Raw genomic sequence first — 22,150 nt, forward strand, 5'->3', positions numbered from 1 at the left:
GTTTTTAATTGCTGTGTAGTATTCCATTATGCAAATGTACCACAATTTCTGTATCTATTTTTCAGTTGACAGACATATAAGTTGTTTCCAGTTTATGGCTATTATGAAAAAAGCTGCTATGAACATAGTTAAGCAAATGCCATTGTTGTATGGTTGAGCATCTTTTAGGTATATTATGACCAGGAATGATATAGCTGATCTTGAGGTAGCACTATTCCCAATTTTCTAAGAAAGTGCCAGATTGATTTCCAAAATTGTAAAAGTTTACATACCACCAGAAATGGAGGAATGTTCCACTTTCTCCACAACCTCTCCAGCATGTGTTGTCCCTTGAGTTTTTGGTCTTACCCATTCTGATGCACCCATCAGAGTGTGTAATCACAGGGTCATTTTGATTTGCATTTCCCAAAAGACTAAGGATGAGCATTTCTATAAGTGTTTCTTTGCCATTTGGTATTCCTCTGTTGAGAATTCTCTGTTTAGCTCTGTACCCATTTTTATATTAATTTTTATTTTTTATATTTATTACAGTTTATTTACTTTGTATCCCAGCTGTAGCACCCTCTCTCATTCCCTCCCTTATCCCACCCTCCTTCCCTCATCTCCTCCCATGCCCTTCTCCAAGTCCACTGATAAGGGAGGTACTCCTCCCCCTCCATATGACCTTAGCCTATCAGGTCTCATCAGGACTGGATGCATTGTCTTCCTCAGTGGGCTGGCAAGGTCCCCTTCATAGGAAGGTGATCAAAGAGCCATGCACTGAGTTCATAGAAGAGACAATCCTTGTTCCCCATACTAGGGAACACACTTGGATACTGAGCTGACATGGGTTACATCTGTGCAGGGATTCTAGGTTATTGCCATGCATGGTCCTTGGTTGGAGTATCAGTCTCAGGAAAGACCCCTGTGCTCAGATTTTTGGTTCTGTTGCTCTCCTTGTGGAGTTCTTGTCCTTTCCAGATCTTACTGTTTCCCACTTCTGTCATGAGATTCTCTGCATGCCGCCCAAAGTTTGGCTATGAGTCTCAGCTTCTGGTGGTGCTTCCTCAGACAATTAGGAATAGTGCTTCCTCAAGATCCAGCTATAGCACTCCTAGGCATATATCCAAAATATCTTCAAGAACACAACAAAGACATTTGCTCAACCATGTTCATAGCAGCTTTTTTGGAATAGCCAGAACCTTGAAACAACCCAGATGCCCCTCAACTGAGGACTGGATACAAAAATTGTAGTACAATTGTGTAAACAATGGAATACTACTCAGCAATTAAAAACAAGGAAATCATGAAATTTTAAGGCAAATGGTGGGATCTAGAAAAGATCATCCTGAGTGAGGTATCCCAGAAGCAGAAAGACACACATGGCATATACTCACTTATAAGTGGATATTAGCCATTTAATGAATGATAAACATAGTAAAATCTGTACACCTAAAGAAGTTAAAAAAGAAGGAGGATCTTGGGGAAGATGATCAGTCTTCACTCCAGAAAGGCAAACAGGAAGGATCCAAGATGGCGGCTATAAGCGCACACCATTTTTGAGAGGCAGAGGATCTGGAACTCTGAAATTGGTGAGTGGAGGGGCAACCAAATCCAGAATTTAGACATTTTTGCTTTCTGAAAGAAAGAGAATACCACAGAAGCAGAGAATACTTATAGATTCAGATCAGGCATAGACTTCTCAGGAAACGGAAAGGGGCACTTCCCTTGTTCAGGCCTCCCTTCTCCTCAGGCGAACCTACACACAGCACCAGTGAGCTGAGCACAAAACTCACTGCCTGGAGACCAAGACAACAGATGCAGGGCTTCTAGCTCCTCAGCCGGGACAAGCAGCTGTACCTGCCCGCTGAACTCCATCTAACAGAGCACACTTATAAGGAGCCCCTGCCCTGCTGAGCACCCTCTCTTGGAGCTTCTTTCCCACTCTGACCCTCCCCATGGAGCTCCCATCTGCAGGACTCCTGCCCTCCAAGCACACGCCCAATGAGTGTCTTCCACAATGTCCCAGATCAGCAGTAAAATCCTTCTCGGGTCCCATGTCTGAACGGCAGTACTGACTCCACAGGGACTCCCAGCCAGTGACTATAGGGACCATCCAACCCCTCAGTGGAAGAAAGCCAGCTGAACAGCCACAAAAGTCCAACAGACCTGCAAAAACACCCAGGTACACCAGTGTTGGGCCACATACGTCTGTGGATCACTTTACTGGCTCCTCAGTACCTACCAGCAAGCACCTGGACACCCCAGTTCTACAGCCGCAGCTGGACTCCCGAGTTCAGCAACTGCAGCACCACTGTGCTGACTGAGCTTAACCTGCCATATTTGACTCAGCAGATCCAATTCAGCCAGTAGAGAACAGGAGGAACCCCTGTGCTTTTCAATTTGACCTGCTAGAGAGTGAGTGCGCCCTCAAGTGCCTACAGAACCCAAGATTCAGGGTGCTTCTAAGGTAGCAGCCAGACATCAGACCCCTCCCACCCACACATCCACTGTGGGAAACAGAGGGCCTCGTGGGACATTGAAGCCCCTGCTCTGTGGCACTACCAGTGGAGTTTAGGCAAATAACTCCTAGAACTCAATTAGAGAAGAATAACAGTAGCCTGTAGGCCACAGACATACTCAGGGAATCTTTGCCCACATTCATCAACAGCGCTTGCGATATCTTAAGCTCCTGCCACCCCTTGGGTACCTACAAGGCTCCCCTCTCTCACACTGAAGGCCTCTACATTCTCTAGCACCCTATCCCTCAGAGCACACTTCCATGTACACTCATGCTCACATGCTTCTCTGCATTTGTCCTTCTGCACCTGCAGACTTTCCTCTGGACAAGTACAGCTGAAACACCAATGCACAAGCTGAAACCCCTGGACCTCTCATTTTCCTGAAGAATTCTCCAGACACCAGAGAAAGACCAGTTTGATCTGCAGAATCCAGGAACAAAGAGTGAAAACTATAGATAACCAAATGGCTAGGGGTCGGTAAAAGAACACATCCAACATAAATCAAGACATCATGGATTCACTGGCAACGCCCAAAATTAATGGATACTCCAACTCATTGGAAACACAAGAAAATGACTTTAAAGCTATGCTTATCCAGTTATTTGAGGCACATAAGGAGGAAACAAACAAATATCTCAGATAAATAGCCATTCAAATCCAGACAGTTAAAGAGGAAATGAACAAATCAAATAATTTTCCACCCAAGTGGAGGCAAAGAAAGAGAAAATAAACAAAATTCTTAAAGAAGCACATGAAAATATAGCCAAACAAATAGAGGCACAAGTAGAGATACAATTAGTGGCATATAGAGAGGAAACAAACAAAAAAAAGACCATCAGAAAGAGACAGGAATCCACATTCAAACAGATGAAGAAAATGGTGCAAGGCATGAAAACAGAATTAGAATCAATAAAGAAAACACAAACTGAGAAATCCCTGGAGTGGGAGAACTTAGAGAAAAGAGAAGGAACCACAAAGGTAAGCATACAAGAATACAAGAGAATACAAGATATGAAAGAGAGAATCTCTGGTGCTGAACATACACTCACAGAAATTGATAATTCTCTCAAAGAAAAAGTAAAGTCAGAAATGTCCCAAACACAAAACATCCAAGAAATCAAGGATGCCATAAAAAGGCAAAATCTAAGAATAATAGGAATTGATTAAAAAGAAGATTTCAGGCTCCAAGTTCCAGAAAATATTTTCAAGAAAATAATAGAAGAAAAACTTCCCAACCTAAATAAAGAGATGTCCATAAACATAAAAGAGGCCTACAGAACAGAAAATAGATTAGACCAGAAAATAAATTCCTCATGTCACATCACAGTCAAAACACTTAAGCTACAGAATGAAGAAAAGATATTAAAAGCAGCAAGTGAAAAAGGCCAAGTAACATATAAAAGTAGACTTATCAGAATCACACCAGACTTCTCATCAGAAATTATGAAAGCCAGAAGGGCCTGGGCAGATATCATGCAGGTTTAAAGGGACCACAGATGACAATCCAGACTACTATACCCTGCAAAGCTTTAAATCAAAATAGATGGAGAAAACAAAATATTCCATGGCAAAACTAAATTTAAGCAATATCTAAACGGTAAAGCAGCCCTACTAAAGATACTAGAAGGAAAATTCCAATCCAACCAAAATAACTACACCCAAGAAAATACAGGATACAGAAGATTTCCCAACAAACATTAAAAGAAAACAAACAATGAATCACAATAACACCACAAACTCCACAATAAAAGTAACTAATATTCAATGGTCACTATTATCTATCAATATCAATGGACTCAACTCTCCAATAAAAAGACACAGACTAACAGAATGGGTGCAGAAATAGGATCCAACATTCTGCTTCATCCAAAACACACTTATGCAACAAAGATAGACACTACCTCAGAGTAAAGGGCTGGAAAAATGTTTTGCAAGCAAATGGACCCAGAAAACAAGCTGGAATAGCTATCCTAATATCTAATAAAATAGACTTTTAACCAAGATTATTCAAAAAAGATGAGGAAGGGAACTTCATTCTATTCAAAGGAAAAATCCACCAAAAGGACTTCACAATTCTGAACATCTATGCCCCAAATACAAGAGTGCCTACATTCGTAAATGTAACATTATTAAAGCTTAAATCACACATCGATCCCAACACCTTAATAATGGGAGACTTCAATACTCTACTATCACCAAGGGACAGATCATCCAGACAGAAGCCAAATACAGAAATAAAGGCACTTACAAAGGTCCCAATTCAAATGAAACTAATAGAGGTCTACGGAACTTTTCACCCAAACTCAAAAGAGTATACATTCTTCTCAGCACCTCATGAAAGGTACTCCAAAATAGACCATATAGTTGGTCACAAAGCAAGCCTCAACAGATACAAGAAGATTGAAATAATCCTCTGTATTCTATCTGACAACCATGGACTAAAACTGGACCTCACCAACAATGGAAATAGCAAAAAGCCTACAAGCACATAGAAACTTAACAAATAGATACTCAATGACAACTAGGTTAAGGATGAAAGAAAGAAAGAAATTAAAGACTTCTTAGAATTCAATGACAATGAAGGTACAATGTACCAATGAAAGCAGTGCTCAGAGGAAAACTCATAGCACTGCCTTCAAGAAGAAAATTGTAACATCTCACGCAAGCAACTTAATGGCCCAACTGAAAGCTCTAGGAAAAAAAGAAGCAGAGACACCCAAGAGGAGCAGACAGCTGGATATAATCGAACTCAGGGATGAAATCAATCAATTAGAAACAAATAAAACTATTCAAAGAATCAATGAAAGCAAGAGCTGGTTCTTTGAAAAAATCAACAAGATTGACAAACCCTTAGCCAAACTAACTAAAAGGCAGAGAGAAACTATCCAAATCAGCAAAATCAGAAAAGAAAAGGGGGGCATAACTACAGACACTGAGGAAATCAAATCATTAGGTCATACTACAAAAGCTTATGTCACAGAATTTGAAACTCTAAATGAAATGGACACTTTTCTTGATAGATTCCATTTACCAAAATTAAGTCAAGCTCAGATAAAAAGATTGAACAGCCCTATGTCCCCCAAGGAAATTGAAGCAGTCATCAACAGTCTCTTTTCCAAAAAAAAAAAAAAAAAAAAAAAAGAAAAGAAAAAGCAGCCCTGGGCCAGATGGTTTCACTGCAGAATTATACCACACTTTCAAAGAATTGCTAACTCCAATTCTCTTCAAACTATTCTACAAAATAGAAACAGAAAGAACATTACCAAACTCATGAAGCCACAGTCAACTTCTTACCTAAACCACACAAACACCCAACAAAACAAGAGAACTTCAGACCTATCTCTCTTATGAACACTGATGCAAAAATCCTCAATAAAATACTTGCAAGCCAAATCCAAGAACACATCAAAGATATCATCCTCCATGACCAAGTAGGCTTCATCCCAGGTATGCAGGGGTGGTTCAATATATGGAAATCCATCAATGCAATCCACCATATAAACAAACTGAAGGAGAAAAACCACATGGTCATCTCCTTAGATGCTGAAAAAGCATTTGACAAAATCCAACACTCATTCATGTTTAAAGTCTTGGAGATATCAGGGATACAAGGTACATACCTAAAAATAGTAAAGACAGTATACAGCAAGCCTAGAGCCAACATCAAACTAAACTTAGAGAAACTTAATAAATCCCACTGAAATCAGGGACAAGGGAAGGCTACCCACTCTCTCCATATCTATTCAACATAGTACTTGAAGTCCTAGCTAGAGCAATAAAACAACTAAAGGAGTTCAAGGGGATACAAATCTGAAAGGAAAAAGTCAAAGTTTCACTATTCACAGATGATATGATAGTATACCTGAGTGACTCCCAAAATTCAACCAGAGAACTCCTTAAGCTGATAAACTCCTTCAGCAAAGAGGCTGGATACAAAATTAACTCCAAAAAAAAAAAAAAAATCAGAAGCCCTCCTGTATATCCAAGACAAAATAGCTGAGAAAGAAATCAGGGAAACAACACCCTTCACAATAGCTACTAATAACATAAAGTACCTTGGGTGACTCTAACCAAGCATGTGAAAGACCTGTTTGAGAAAAACTTCAAGTCTCTGAAGAAAGAAATTGAAGAAAACATCAGAAGATGGAAAGATCTCCCATGCTCATGGATTGGTAGGATTAACATAGTGAAAATGGCCATTCTGCCTAAAGCAATCTACAGATTCAATGCAATTCCCATCAAAATACCAACACAATTCTTTACAGACCGTGAAAGAAAAATTCTCAACTTCATATGGAGAAAAAAGAACCCATAATTTCCAAAATGATCCTGTACAACAACAGATCATGTGTGGAAGTATCTCCATTCCTGACCTCAAGCTGTAGTACAGAGCAATAGTAATAATAAAAACCACATTGTATTGGCATAGAAACAGAAAGAAAGATCAATGGAACTGAATAGAAGACCCAGAAATAAACCCACATACCTATGAATACTTGATTTTTGAAAAAGAAGCCAAAACCATTCAATGAAAAAAAGACAGCATCTTCAACAAATGGTGCTGGTCTAACTTGATGCAGAAAAATGAAAATATTTAGCACCATGCAGAAAACTGAAGTCCAAGTGGATCAAAGGCCTAAATATAAAACCAGATATCCTATATTGGTTAGAAGAAAAAGTGGGGAAGATCCTATAATTCACTGGCACAGGGGACAACGTCCTGAACAGAACACCAGCAGCACAGGCTCTAAGAGCAACAATCAGTAAATGGGACCTCATGAAACTGTTAAGCTTCTCTAAAGGAAAGGCTTGTTGTCAGAACAAAATGACAGCCTACAGATTGGGAAAGGATCTTCACCAACCCTACATCTGACAAATGGTTGATATACAGAATATATAAAGAACTAAAGAAGTTAAAAAGCAGTAATTAAGCAAACTAATTAAAAAATGGGGTACTGAGCAAAACAGAGAATTCTCTGTAGAAGAATACAGAATGGCAGAAAACCAGAGATGCTCAACATCCTTAGCCATCAGAAAGATGCAAATCAAAACGACCTTGAGATATCACCTTACACCCATCAGAATGGCTAAGATAAAAAACTCAAGTGACCGTTTTAGGTAGGGTCCTCTCTCTTGCTTAGTTTCTTTAGATGCACAGATTTTAGTGGGTTTGTTCTATGCTGTATGTCTATATGAGTGAGTATATACCGTGTGTGTCTTTTTGCTTCTGGGACAATTCACTCAGGATGATCCTTTCCAGGTCCCACCATTTACCTGCAAATTTCATGATTTTCTTATTTTTCATTGCTGAGTAATATTCCATTGTATAGATGTACCACAATTTCTGCATCCATTCTTCAGTTGAGGGGCATCTAGGTTGTTTCCAGCTTCTGGCTATTACACATAAAGCTGCTACAAACATGCTTGAGCAAATGTCCTTTTTGTGTACTTGAGCCTCTTTTGGATATATGCCCAGGAGTGGTATGGCTGGATCTTGAGGAAGTGTTACTCCTAGTTGTCTGAGAAAGCACCAGATTGATTTCCAGAGTGGTTGTACAAGTTTACATTCCCACCAGGAGTGGAGAAGGGTTCCCCTTTCTCCACAACCTCTCCAGCTTGTGTTGTCTTTTTTATTTATTTATTTTTATTTTTTATTTTTTATTTTTTTATCAGTTACATTTTATTAACTCTGTATCCCAGCTGTGTCCCGATCCCTCATTCCCTCCCAGTCCCTCCCTCCCTCCCTCATCTCCACCGTGCCCCTTTCTAAGTCCACTGATAGGGGGGACCTCCTCCCCATTCATCTGATCCTGTTTTATCAGGTATCTTCAGGACTGGCTGCAAAGCCCTCCTCTGTGGCCTAACAGGACTGCTCCTCCCTTCGGGGGTGGGGAGACCAAAGAGCCAGTCATTGAGTTCCTGTTAGAAATAGTCCCTGTTCCCCTCACTTTGGGAAACCAATTGGTTACTGAGCTACCACAGGCTACATCTGAGTGGAGGTTCTAGGTTATATCCATACATGGTCCTTGGTTGAATGTCAGTCTCAGAAAAGACCCTGTGCCCAGATATATTTGGTCCTTGTGGAGCTCCTATCCTTTCCCCATCAGACTAACTCCCCTTCTTTCTTATGATTCCCTGTACTCTGCCAAAGGTTTGGTCATGAGTCTTTGCTTTGAAAACACTGCTAGTTAGAGTCTTTCAGATGCACTCAGTAGACTCCTGTCATACGTTCAATGCACATCCCATCTGTCTTTCTAAACGAGGATTGATCATCTTACCCCATGTCCGCTTAATTGATTATCTTTTTTAGGTGTATAGATTTCATTATGTTTATCATATCTTATAGGTCTATATAAGTGAGTATATCCCATGTTTGTCTTTCTCCTTCTGGGATATTTCACTCAGAATGATCTTTTCTAGATCCCACCATTTGCCTGCAAATTTCATGATTTCCTCCTTTTTGATTGCTGAGTAGTATTCCATTGTATAAAAATACCACAATTTCTGTACCCATTCCACCCTTGATGGACATCTGGGTTGTTTCCAGGTTCTGGCTATTACAAATAGAGCTGCTATAAACATGGTTGAGCAAGTGTCCTTTTTGTGTACTTGAACAAACTTTGGGTATATACCTAAAGCTATCTGGCGCTTTCTAAGACAAATAGGAATAGTGCTTCCTCCAGCTTGTGTTGTCACTTGAGTTTTTTATCTTGGCCATTCTGATGGGTGTAAGGTGAAATCTCAGGGTTGTTTTGACTTGCATTTCCCTAATGGCTAATGAGTTTGAGCATTTCTTTAAGTGTTTCTCGGCCATTCGATATTCCTCTGTCGAGAATTCTCTGTTTAGCTCTGTTCCCCATTTTTTAAGTGGATTACTTGGTTTGCTGCTTTTCAGCTTCTTTAGTTCTTTATATATACTGGATATGAGTCCTCTGTCAGATAAAGGGTTGGTGAAGATTCTTTCCCAATCTGTAGGCAGTCACTTTGTTTTTTTTTTGTTTGTTTGTTTGTTTGTTTTTTTCAATGCAGTTTATTCAGGAACATTGAACAATCCTCGGACCCCGGGGAAAGCCAGCCCACAGCTTAAATAGCCTCTGGGTAGCCAACGCAGGCGTGCCACGGGGGCAATGCAGATAGGTCCACATACATGGAAGCAAGCCAGATCCTCAGCCTTAGCCAAATGTGGAATTGTTCATGACAGAGAGCACTCACCATCGGGAAGGTGGAAGGCGGAAACCAGCTCCATCTTTAAGGCAAGGCATTCCGCAGCTCTCTACAGTTCCCCCTTTTTGTTTTAGACGCATCAGGCAAGAGTAGAGGTCTGATCTCTGATATTAGAAATAAATTGGGACTTTGTACCGATGTTCATTTAGGTGTCTTCCACCCAAAGAGCATCAGACCCGTCCGATACCTTTTTCTCAGAGGCGGGACCTGGGGCATCAACCCGCATGCAATCAGACATGCTCTTCTCTGGGTCCAAAGCGGCTGACCCTGAGTGCAGTGCTTAGCCTCGCATCCTGAGCGTATCATTTTAGCTTTTTATGGTATCCAACCATGCTTGGGGAGAATGTCCTGCTTCAATGGCTGTAAAGGCCTGAATGATCATGGCTGCATCACACTGTTGTGGGACTCTAATCTTGCATATATACCACAGGCAAACCAAGGAGACCAACACCAGAAGGCCTGCTAACACTCCCATGCCCGCCCATTCCTTCAGATGATTCATGGCTGCAGCAATCCATGTTGATAATCCTGTGGCTAGTCCTGCGTCCACTCTGGTAGAATTTACTGTGACAATGGCCACTCTCAGCTGCTCCATCATAGTATCGAATTCTCCAGTCCAATTACCTAAAATATAGCTCGACAATTGTTTAGACAGATTTGCAGCACAGGAAAAATTCTCATGTTGTATGCTAGTGACACAAAGTCCAGCATACTTTCATTGACAGCCAGGTTGAGCGATTTGCCATAGGGTATCAATTTGCTCCTGCAAGAGGTCAATCCTCTGATTGAACACCATCAAGCTTCCTTTTAGTTGAGCATTAATTCCTTTATGTACAACTAAGGCATGAGCTACATTGGCTAAATGATTATTCAGGGTCTGAGCAGTCTGCCCAGTATGACTCATGGCTGATGCCCTGGTGGTAGCTCCAACAGCCGTCAATGAGATGGTAGTAACAATGGTGGCTGTAGTTCCAAGATCCCTTTTCTGTCTGAAGAGAGTCATAGCGTGAGGGGCATCAATGGGCACAGGTACCCAGTGAGGCATGCGAGTAACCAGGGCATACCTAAATTTACTAGCATTCCAGCATTGGGCAAAAAAGCAAGTATCATTACCACAATTACTTGGCTCTATCTGGCTAATAATGAATAAAAATGGGGGATATAGACAAACAGGTGTGGGCTTATAGGAAATATTATGAGAAGCCTTAACCCCTCGTTGGAACATCCTGCGTCAGTTCTAGAACTAGCAGTGGTGGTGTCCGAGGTCTGAGTAGGTTCAGGAGACCATTGCCCCCAGGGGCGAGACGTGCTCCATGCCAATTGACTAACTCCATGTTTTCCTCCAATTTTGAAAGTCATTTAAGGTTCTTAAATTATTTTTTCCCTTTTTTCTTAAATTTTTCATCAATTACACTTTATTCATTCTGCATCCCCCCATAAGCCCCTCCCTCCTCTCCTCCCAATCCCACCCTCCCTCCTCCCTCTGCTTGCATGCCACTCCCCAAGTCCACTAAGTCACTTTGTTTTGATGACGGTGTCCTTTGCTTTGCGGAAGCTTTTCAGTTTCATGAGGTCCCATTTATTGATTGTTGCTCTTAGAGCCTGTGTTGTTGGTGTTCTGTTCATGAAGTTTTCTCCTATACCAATGAGTTCTAGGGTATTCCCCACTTTTTTTTTTCTAGCCGATTTAATGTGTCTGGTTTTATGTTGAGGTCTTTGATCCACTTGGACTTCAGTTTTGTGCACGGTGATAAGTATGGATCTATTTTCATTTTTCTACATATAGACATTCAGTTGGACCAGCACCATTTGTTGAAGATGCTATCTTTTTTCAATCCCCATCCTGAAAGGCAAAGAGGATGGACATCAGAAGAAGAAGAAAACAGGAAACAACCTAGGAACCTACCACAGAGGGCCTCTGAAAGCCTCTGCCCTACAGACTATCAAAGCAGATGCTGAACCTTATGGGCAACTGCTGGGCAGAGTGAATGGAATTTTATGTAAGAACTGGGAAATAGTAAGAGTTGGAGAGGGCAGGGTCTCCACAAAGAGAGCAACAGAACAAGACAATTTGAACACAGGGAACTTCCCAGAGATTCATACTCCAACCAAGGACTATTCATGGAGATAACCTAGAACTCCTGCACAGATGTAGCCCAGGGCAGTTCAGAGTCCAATTGGGTTACATAGTAATGGGAAGAGGGACTGCCTCTAACATAATCTGATTGGCCTGCTCTTTGATCACCTTCCCCTCTGGGGGAGCAGCCTTAACAGGCCATAGTAGAGGACAATGCAGCCACTTTTGATGTGAACTGATGGAATAAGACCAGAAAGGAGAGGAGAACCTCCCCTATCAGTGGACTTGGGGAGAGGCATGCATGCAGAGGGAGGAGGGAGGGTGGGATTGGGAGGGGAGGAGGGAGGGGCTTATGGGGGGATGCAGAATGAATAAAGTGTAATTGATGAAAAATTTAAGAAAAAAGGGAAAAAAATAATTTAAGAACCTTAAATGACTTTCAAAAGTGGAGGAAAACATGGAGTTAGTCAATTTACATGGAGCACGTCTCGCCCCTGGGGGCAATGGTCTCCTGAACCTACTCAGACCTCAGACACCACCACTGCTAGTTCTAGAACTGATGCAGGATGTTCCAACGAGGGGGTTAAGGCTTCTCATAATATTTCCTATAAGCCCACACCTGTTTATTTATATCCCCAATTTTTATTCATTGTTAGCCAGATATAGCCAAGTAATTGTTGTAATGATACTTGCTTTTTGCCCAATGCTGGAATGCTAGTGAATTTAGGTATGCCCTGGTTACTCGCATGCCTCACTGGGTGCCTGTGCCTGTTGATGCCCCTCACGCTATGACTCTCTTCAGGCAGAAAAGGGATCTTGGAATTACAGCCGCCATTGTTACTGCCATCTCATTGGCGGCTGTTGGAGCTACCACCATGGCATTAGCCATGAGTCATACGGGACAGACTGCTCAGACCCTGAATAATCTTTTAGCCAATGTAGCTCATGCCTTAGATGTACAAAAAGGAATTAATGGTCAACTAAAAGGAGGCTTGATTGTGTTCAATCAGAGGATTGACCTCGTGCAGGAGCAAATTGATACCCTATGGCAAATCGCTCAACTTCGCTGTCAATGGAAGTATGCTGGACTTTGTGTCACTAGCATACAACATGAGAATTTTTCCTGTGCTGCAAATCTGTCTAAACAATTGTCTAGCTATATTTTAGGTAATTGGACTGGAGAATTCGATACTACGATGGAGCAGCTGAGAGTGGCCATTGTCACAGTAAATTCTACCAGAGTGGACGCAGGACTAGCCACAGGATTATCAACATGGATTGCTGCAGCCATGAATCATCTGAAGGAATGGGCAGGCATGGGAGCGTTAGCAGGCCTTCTGGTGTTGGTCTCCTTGGTTTGCCTGTGGTGTATATGCAAGATTAGAGTGTCACAACAGCGTAATGCAGCCATGACCATTCAGGCCTTTACAGCCATTGAAGCAAGACAGTCTCCCCAAGCATGGGAGCTAAAATGTTACACTCAGGATGCGAGGCTAAGGACTGCACGCAGGGTCAGCCGCTTTCGATCCAGAGAAGAGCATGTCTGTTCGCATGTGGGTTGATGCCCCAGGTCCCGCCTCTGAGAAAAAGGTATCGGACGGGTCTGATGCTCTTTGGGTGGATGACACCTAAATGAACATCGGTACAAAGTCCCAATTTATTTCTAATATCAGAGATCAGACCTCTACTCTTGCCTGATGCGTCTAAAACAAAAAGGAGGAGCTGTAGAGAGCTGTGTAATGCCATGCCTTAAAGATGGAGCTGGTTTCCGCCTTCCACCTTCCCGATGGTGAGTGCTCTCTGTCATAAACAACTCCATATTTGGCTAAGGCTGAGGATCTGGCTTGCTTCCGTGTATGTGGACCTATCTGCATTGCCCCCGTGGCACGCTGGGGTTGGCTACCCAGAGGCTATTTAAGCTGTGGGCTGGCTTTTCCCAGGGTCAGAAGATTGTTCAAGGTTCCTGAATAAACTGCACTGAAAAGAAAAAAAAAAAAAAACTCAAGTGACAATACATGCTGGAGAGCTTATGGAGTAAGGGGAACCATCCTCCATTGCTGGGGGGACTGTAAACTTGTACAACCAACTTTAGAAATCAATCTAGTGCTTTCTCAGACAATCAAGAATACTGCTTCCTCAAGATCCAACTATACCACTCTTAGGCATATACCCAAAAGATGCTCAAGTACACAACAAGGACATTTGTTCAACCATGTTTGCAGCAGCTTTATTTGTAAGAGACAGAACCTAGAAACAAACCAGATGTCCATCAATGGAGGAATGGATATAGAAATTGTGGTACTTTTTCACAATGGACAACTACTCAGGAATTAAAAACAGGGAAATCATGAAATTTGCAGGCAAATGGTGGGATCTAGAAAAGATCATCCTGAGTGAGGTATCACAGTAGCAGAAAGACACACACTTACTCACTTATAATTGGGTACTATACCTATAAGATAGGATAAACATACTAAAATCTCTATACCTAAAGAACATAAGCAAGAAAGAGGACCAAGGGTAAGATGATCAGTCTTTGCCTAGAAAGACAAAGGGGATTGACATTGGAAGTAGGAGAAATCTTGTAACAGGACAGGAGCCTACCGCAGAGGGCATCTGAAAGACTCTACCTAGCAGTGTATCAAAGCAGATGCTGAGACTTATAACCAAACCTTCGGCAGAGGGCAGGGAATCATATGAAAGAAGGGGGAGTTAGTATGACGTAGAGGGGACAGGAGCTCTACAATGACCAAATATATCAGGGCACAGGGGTCTTCTATGAGACTGTTTCTCCAACAAAGGACCATGCATGGATATAACCTAAAATCCCTGCACAGATGTAACCCATGTTATCTCAGTATCCAAGTGGGTTCCCTATTATGGGAGACAAGGATTATTTCTGACATGAACTCAGTGACTTACTCATTGATCTCAACCTCTCCCTGAGGGAGGAGCGACCTTGCTAGGGTACAGATAAGGACATTGCAACCAGTCCTGAAGATACCTGGTAGGCTAGGGCCAGATGGAAGGAAAGAAGGACCTCCCCTATCAGTTCACTTGGAAGAGAGTAGGGAGGAGATGAGGGAGGAAGGGTGGAATTGGGAGGGAATGAGGGAGGGGGCGAGGCTGGGATACCAGTGAATGACCTGTAATGAAAAGAAAAAAAAAAGAAAAGAAAAGAAAAGAAAAGAAAAAAGAAAAAGAAAGACAAATGGGATGGGCATCGGAAGAGGGAGAAAGCAGGGAACAGGACAGGAGTGTATCCCATTTTTAAATTGGATTACTTGGTTTGTTGGTTTGCAGGGAATCTTATGGAAGAAGTGGAAGATAAAAAGACACAGAGGGGACAGGATCTCTAGAAGGAAGATGCGCTCCGCAAAGAGACCAAGAAAGGCAAATAATTTGGGCTCAGGGGATGCTTCAGAGACCCATGATTCAACCAAGGATGATGCATGGAGAGGACCTAGACCTCCTGCTCAGATGTAGCCCATGAGCAGCTTATTCTCCATGTGGGTACCCTAGTAAGGGGAGCAGGGGCTGTCTCTGACATCTATTCAGTGAAGGGCTCTTTGATTACCTTCCCCTGGCGAGATGGCCTGAGTAGGCCACAAAAAAAGAGGATCCAGACAATCCCAATGAGACCTGATAGGCTAGCGTCAAAAAGTAAGGGAAGAGGACCTCCCCAATCATTGGACTTGGGGAGGGACATAGGGGAGGAAGAGGGTGGAAGGGTGGAACAGGGAGGTGACAGAGGGGCTACGCCTGGGTTTTAAAGTGAATAAATTGTAATAGTAATAGTAATAAAGGAAAAAATTAAAAAGAGCGTTCCGACTTTAACTCTTCAATTTATGGTCTCTGTGTGGCTTCGAGAAAGTTTGTAAGTCTATCTATCTAGTCTTTTAAATTTTTTGTAATTAGTATTGCCCTACATAGTTCTGAACCCCAATTATTATCACAATACCAGAGAGCACTTTGAAGCTGTCTCTTTCCCTTGTTATGCCTATTAAATTTCTGAATCATCTTCTATGTTGTTGTCTCCTAGTTGGTCTTCACAAAACCTTCACTTTTTGACAAGGCTCTTAGTCATAAAGTCTTCATTCTTGTATTAGCTAGTTGTCCTGTTATTGCAAGAAAGCACCTGACAAAAGCAATTTACAGAAGGAAGGGTGCCTTCTGGCTCACAGTTCCAAAATAAAATCTATTGTGGCAGTGGAAGAAGTGATTGGTGGCAAGAACATGAAGTTGTTGTCACATTGTATCCTTAGTCAAGAAGCAGAGAGCTATTCATACAAGTGTTCAGCTCATTTTCCTCCTTTAGTTTGTTTGCAGCACAAGCTCATAGAATGGTGTCACCCTCAAGATGGCCCTTCCCGCCATAATTAAAATAACCCAGATAATCCCTCACAGGCTTGTCCTGAGGTTTGCCTCCTAGTTGTTCATAAAGCCTGTCAAGTTGACAATGAACACTAAAGCTCTATTTCATCTCACTTCTATTCCAAAAATGTCAGGCCTATTAAAGCTGCCATTATGACCTATATCTTTCAGGAAGGATATCCCCTATGTCATTTTACAAGGATAGAGATGACAACGTGTTTGTTTTGGAATAAATCTTTTTCCTACTAATGGGTGCTAAGTGGAGAACTACAGCAGAATTCCTCTTAACTAGCTTCTCCTAGCATGGAATTTCTGTCCTATGAGCACACAAATGTGGTATTGATCAGCCTCTAGGACACCTGTCACTTCTAGGGTTAAATCCTAGCCTTATTAAATGAATCTGAGTAAATATACACTTTTCATTCTCACAGCCATGTTTTTCGGGTAATAATGTTTATGAAATTTGCATCTGTGTGATGGCAATAGATAAGCTTTTGTGTTGCCTCTCTCAGGGTGGAGCCCTAGCTGTAAAGAAAGAAAGGTCTTCCGTCTTGTTCACACCTGCCCAAAAAGAGACAATAAACAAAGTTTTCATAAGAGAGTTGCAGAGTGCAGAGCAAAGGAAAATGTCATAGTACACTTACCAGTGACTCTGACTATTAATGTTATATTCAGCAATCTTTTCAAATAAATAAGTTAATGATTTCTAATATACTACACAGATGAGATTTAAGAAAAAACTTAAATGCTGTTTTAAATAAATTTAACCAGTTAAATTTTTGTTTTTCCGTGACTATTTGCTAAGTGCTTGACACAGATAAAATGTTTTACAAATAATTTTAGCAAATTTGATTGTTCATTCATATATTGTCTGTAGCTTATTTTCTGCTCTATGGCAGAATTTAGTGCCTAAAATAAAGCCTTCAAAATATACAGGGTCTACTATTATACCCTTCTAAATATTGCTTTTAACCTTTTAACTTAAATTAACTTAATTTTAGTTACTCAACACTATTTCATATCATTTTAAGATTTTGAGGCAAAATGAATATAAATAATAACTTAAAGGAATATGCATAAATACCCAAAAGTTTATGGGTATATAAATGGGTTTGCTGTAGATCTAAGTTATACAATGAGTTTGATCAGGAATGGAAATTTCTATTTTCAGTTAGTAACTATTACAAGTCACTACTAAAACAGAAGAGATTGTTAGGGAAGAATAAATCTAAGTTAGAGGACTAACAAAGTAAATGTGAAGTAATGAAAGAGTGAATGATGTCCCAGAGTGTTAAAGTACTGATGAAAGGAAAGATTCATTGGACTAGTAATAGAATGTTCAGAGGCTTCCTTGACGAGTTACAAACATTCTTGCTCATTCTTGTGCTTTCTACTTTGAATTAATTTACAAGAAGCCACACATATTTTATGGCCCAATTCATTATCAAACACTACAGAAGCAGATATTTGCTGTTTGGAAGGTATTTCTCACCCAAAGCTGAAGCCCCCTTCACTTTGGAGTTATATGTACAGAGGCTATACATATTACCCATACTCAGAACACTGTTCTCAGGATGGGATACAGATTTTGCAAATTTGGCCCTAAAGCTGTGAAATTCCAAGCATGTTTTGTAACTCTGCTGTTATCCCACAGCTGTGCATTGCTGGTTCCCTTGTTATGGAAGCACTTTTGTCCTCTTCATAAACATTTGTACTCTGTCCATGATTAAATCTATTCTGCACACAGGAACACCTAAATTATTTACTTTTCAGGCTCTCTGGGAAACGGGAGTGCATATTTTTATGTAGCATATGAAATGAAATCACATTCTATATCCTAACGGAGCTTTTATTTAACTAAACAAGTCTCTTGGCTCAGCCTGCTGTTTGCTGGCTACAAATCTATTGCAGTCTTTGAATCAAGGTGAAGTGGAAAGAAATGCAGATGGGAAATGCTAAACTCTCCCTGTAACTGTATGGAACTCAGGCCTGCTTCTTCTTCCATGAAAACAAAAGATGTGCTAGGCTAGGTTATCTTTGTAGTTAATTGCAACTACACAAATTTCTGATAAGTATTTGTTAAGTTCATTCCAGCTGCATCCTCTGAGTCAGTTTGCTTTGGAAAGGCTTCATACCTGTGGAAGATATTTTCCAGCAGCTCATGGAACCCAAGGCGTACATTCCCCATGCTCTATTCTAATCAACCAGCTTGAGCCACAGCTTCTGCAGATTTGGCCTTAGAGCTGCGAAATTCCAAGGTTGATGCATAACCTTGCATTTCTCCCACAGCTGTGAACTACTCCTTTTATCCACCCTTGTAAGTCCTCACAGGCCCTCTGTTGCACTTCAGAATTTACACTCTTTGGCGGCATGAAAATCCCACATATACCTCCAGCTCAGCAGCTTCCCTCTTCAGCTAGGCAACAAATATTCATTTGAAAGTAAAATAGGATTTTTGTGCTTCCTTTATTTGATTTATAATACATATAATTAATTGTAAAGCAAATCTCGTTTACACTGTAAAGTCTATGTATTTAAACCTGGGATACCTGAATTATCTGGGATTTTTTTCTCATGTGTTAAACAGAAATAAAAAGTCCTGTCCCACTTGCCTCACAGAATACAATAGTTGAGGATAGTTATGCTTTAGATGTGAATATGATTAGAAAAGTTTTCAGTACTATACCATTCAAACAATAAATATTTTAATCTGTTTTTCAAAAGTGATAAAATGGATTGTGGTTCTTATATAAATACTTATAAAGAAACTGTCATATCTTAACCCCTACTATGTATGTAAAAGATCATTATGATCATCATAAATTTGGGTAATAGAAAACATATCTTTAAGCTGTTTAAAGAAACAGCTTTATATTTAAGAAATATGTTTGAGAAAGCAATTTAGCAATGGTAACAGAGGGCTTGTCTTAGTGTAACAGCATATCTTTACAGTAAAAATGAAAGGAAAACCTTTACTTTGAGAAATAGATTTCTGTTGTTGTTGCTTTTTGTTTTTAATCTTCCCAGATTATAACTATTCCCTTCAGAGTTAATACGAATGTTCTGAAACACAGGAGTTCGCTCACCCACCGTGTCCTTTTAAAATATCCCCTATGGAAGACTTTCTTTCTGTATGCCTCTTGTGATTATGAGCACATGCACCTGCATGCACACACACACACACACACACACACACACACACACACACACACAGAGAGAGAGAGACAGAGACAGAGAGATAGACAGAGAGAGACAGAGAGACAGAGACAGAGAGAGAGAGGAGACACAGAGAGAGAGAGAGAGAGAGAGAGAGAGGGAGGGAGGAAGGGTGGGAGGGAGGGAGAGAGACTTTTATGCCTATTTTTAAAAATCTCTGAGGAGAGGGCTAGGAAAGATGGCTCAGTGGTTAAGAGAACTTACTGCTCTTACACAGGAGTCTCTTGAGTTCCTAAAACTCTCCCAATGTCTCATAACTGTTCATAACTCTAATTCCAGGGAAGCTAGTGCCTTCTTAATATCTCCCTGGGTGTTGGACATACATGTGGTGCACAGACGAACATACATGCAACACATACAGATAAAACAAATAAATATTTTAAAGAGAACCATTTTTTGTTTGTTTGTTTGTTTGTTTGTTTGTTTGTTTGAAACAGAGTCTGACGATGCAATCCTATTTTGCCTAAAACTCTCTATGTAAACTAGGTTGACCTTGAACTCACAGAAATCTGTCTTCTTCTACCTCTCAACTGTTAGGATTTCTATAAAATTCTGATATTATTTCAAATGTGGCTCAAGATTACTTGCATATACATGAGAAAAGGCAAAAATATTTATATGATCTAATGAGACACAGGAGTATAACATGTTAAATATAGGGATTTCAGTGTACGAAAATAATAGGCATCTTTGGTATGCAAGCTGTCTGTTTTTAATCATTAGAATAGTAAGGGAAAAGATGGAAATTATGTCAGAGCAGGGGCACTATATTATCTTAATGAGGAGATGGAAGAAAACAAGCTGAACATTGAAGAAAAGCTTTGTTTACATGGTTTCTCTATGACTGACCATAAAAGGATAAAAGAGTAGCTTTCTAAAATTCATATTTTACTGATGGCTGTGACCCCTGCTAGATCAATAGTCAGACTTCAGTGGATAGTCTCACATCCATGAGGACATGGGAAGCACAAATTGGACTTGGTGGATTAGTTGTTTTCTTTTCCTTTTTTAATAATGCAAGTTAAGAGGAGGTAGAAAAAAGAAGGGTAGATCTAGGAGGAGGAGTTGGGAGAATAATGGGGTAAATATATTCAATATACATTGTATGGAACTCTCCAAGTATGAATAAAATATCATAGTAAAGAAAAAGCTATAGTCTAGAGAATGAGAAAGTACCTTACCAAGAATTTAAGACTGTGCACCTAGGTAAAAGTAGAGCTGAAATAAATGCCTTTTTTTCTGGGTTGTGCTTTGTATTTGGCAGGAAGAGGGATAGAAGCAGACAAAAAGAGACCTTGATTATTATTTCTTAAAATTTATTTCTAGTCTCATGACAATTCATTGAGGGAAATAGATTTTCTTTCAGAGTAACTGTAACCATTAGAATAATTTTTCTTGGATTTCTAAAACCCAATTTTTAGGAATTTACAGAAAATCCATTATCATGGAATTTACTTGGTTTTTCTTTATTACCCAGACATAAAATTTCCCTTTGAGTATTGTACTTGAAGTTTCAAGGTTTTAAAACTAATATTTAAGGCACTTTACTGGGTTTCATATTCTGGTCTGACCTCTCATATTCTCTCAGAGAGCTCAGTTGATTGATTGCTCAGAGGTCTCTAATTCCAGGCTTGAATTTCTGGTCAACAGATTTGAAAGCACTACAGCTTCTCAAATGGCAATCAGATCCTTCTGAGTGCTCAATCTTTTGCTAATTTTACAATTAAAGAGACGACTGTTTCTATATTTCAGCTGCCTGCCAAGGCTGAAAATTGCTTAGTGGAGTACCCTGGGTGTGCTTGAGGAAGCATAATATAAATGCAGGTGGTGATGAGTGCCGTTGAGAGTATTTTCACATCAAGAATGAAAACAAGCTTCTACCTCAGTGCTACCTATGAGTTGGCTGCCATCTCTTCTGCCTCATCATGGCTACGCTCTGTCCTCTGCTAAAGCCCAAGATCGTAAAAAAGAGGATCTAGAAGTTCATCAGACATCAGTCAGACCAATATGTCAAAATTAAGTGAAACTAGCAGAAACCCCAGAAGTATAGACAACAGGGTTCTGGTAAGATTCAAGGGCAAGATCCTGATTCCCAACATTGGTTACGGGAGCAAGCAGTTAACCAAGCACATGCTGCCTAGAGACTTCTGGAAGTTTCTGGCTCATAGTGTCCATAGATGGAAGTGCTGCTGATGTACAACAGATCTTACTGTGCTGAGATTGCTCATAGTGTTTCCTCCAAGAACTGAAAAGCCATCGTAGAAAGAACAACATAGCTGTCCATCATAGTCATCAATCCCAACGCCAGCTTACTCAGGGAAGAAAATGAGTAGATGGCTTGCATCTGTTTTATTTATGTTTAAAATAAAACCACAAAAGCTGCCATCTTGAAAAATGAAAAGAATAAAAACAAAGTAAGTTTAACACACTCCTTTGCAGAAAGTGCCCACAGATCCCATATGCAAGTTTTTTTTTTTGTGTGTGTGTTTTGGGGCTTATGTATTTCATACCATATATTAAGGTTAGTACATACATTTTCTAGCTTACTAGGTATCATTTCTCATGTATTCATTTTATTTCTTTAGATTAATAAAGTGAAGACAATGTAAAATAATAACAGCAATACAACATCGTAGTGGATGCTTAACATCCAAGCCAAATAATCCTAATATTAACACTAAGATGTGCTGAAAAATAGAGAAATGTATGGCTTCTATGAATGAATCATATGAATCAGACTGTCATACAAATTCATACC

Source organism: Meriones unguiculatus, chromosome X (genome assembly GCF_030254825.1).
Source record: "Meriones unguiculatus strain TT.TT164.6M chromosome X, Bangor_MerUng_6.1, whole genome shotgun sequence".
NCBI classification, from domain to species: domain Eukaryota; kingdom Metazoa; phylum Chordata; class Mammalia; order Rodentia; family Muridae; genus Meriones; species Meriones unguiculatus.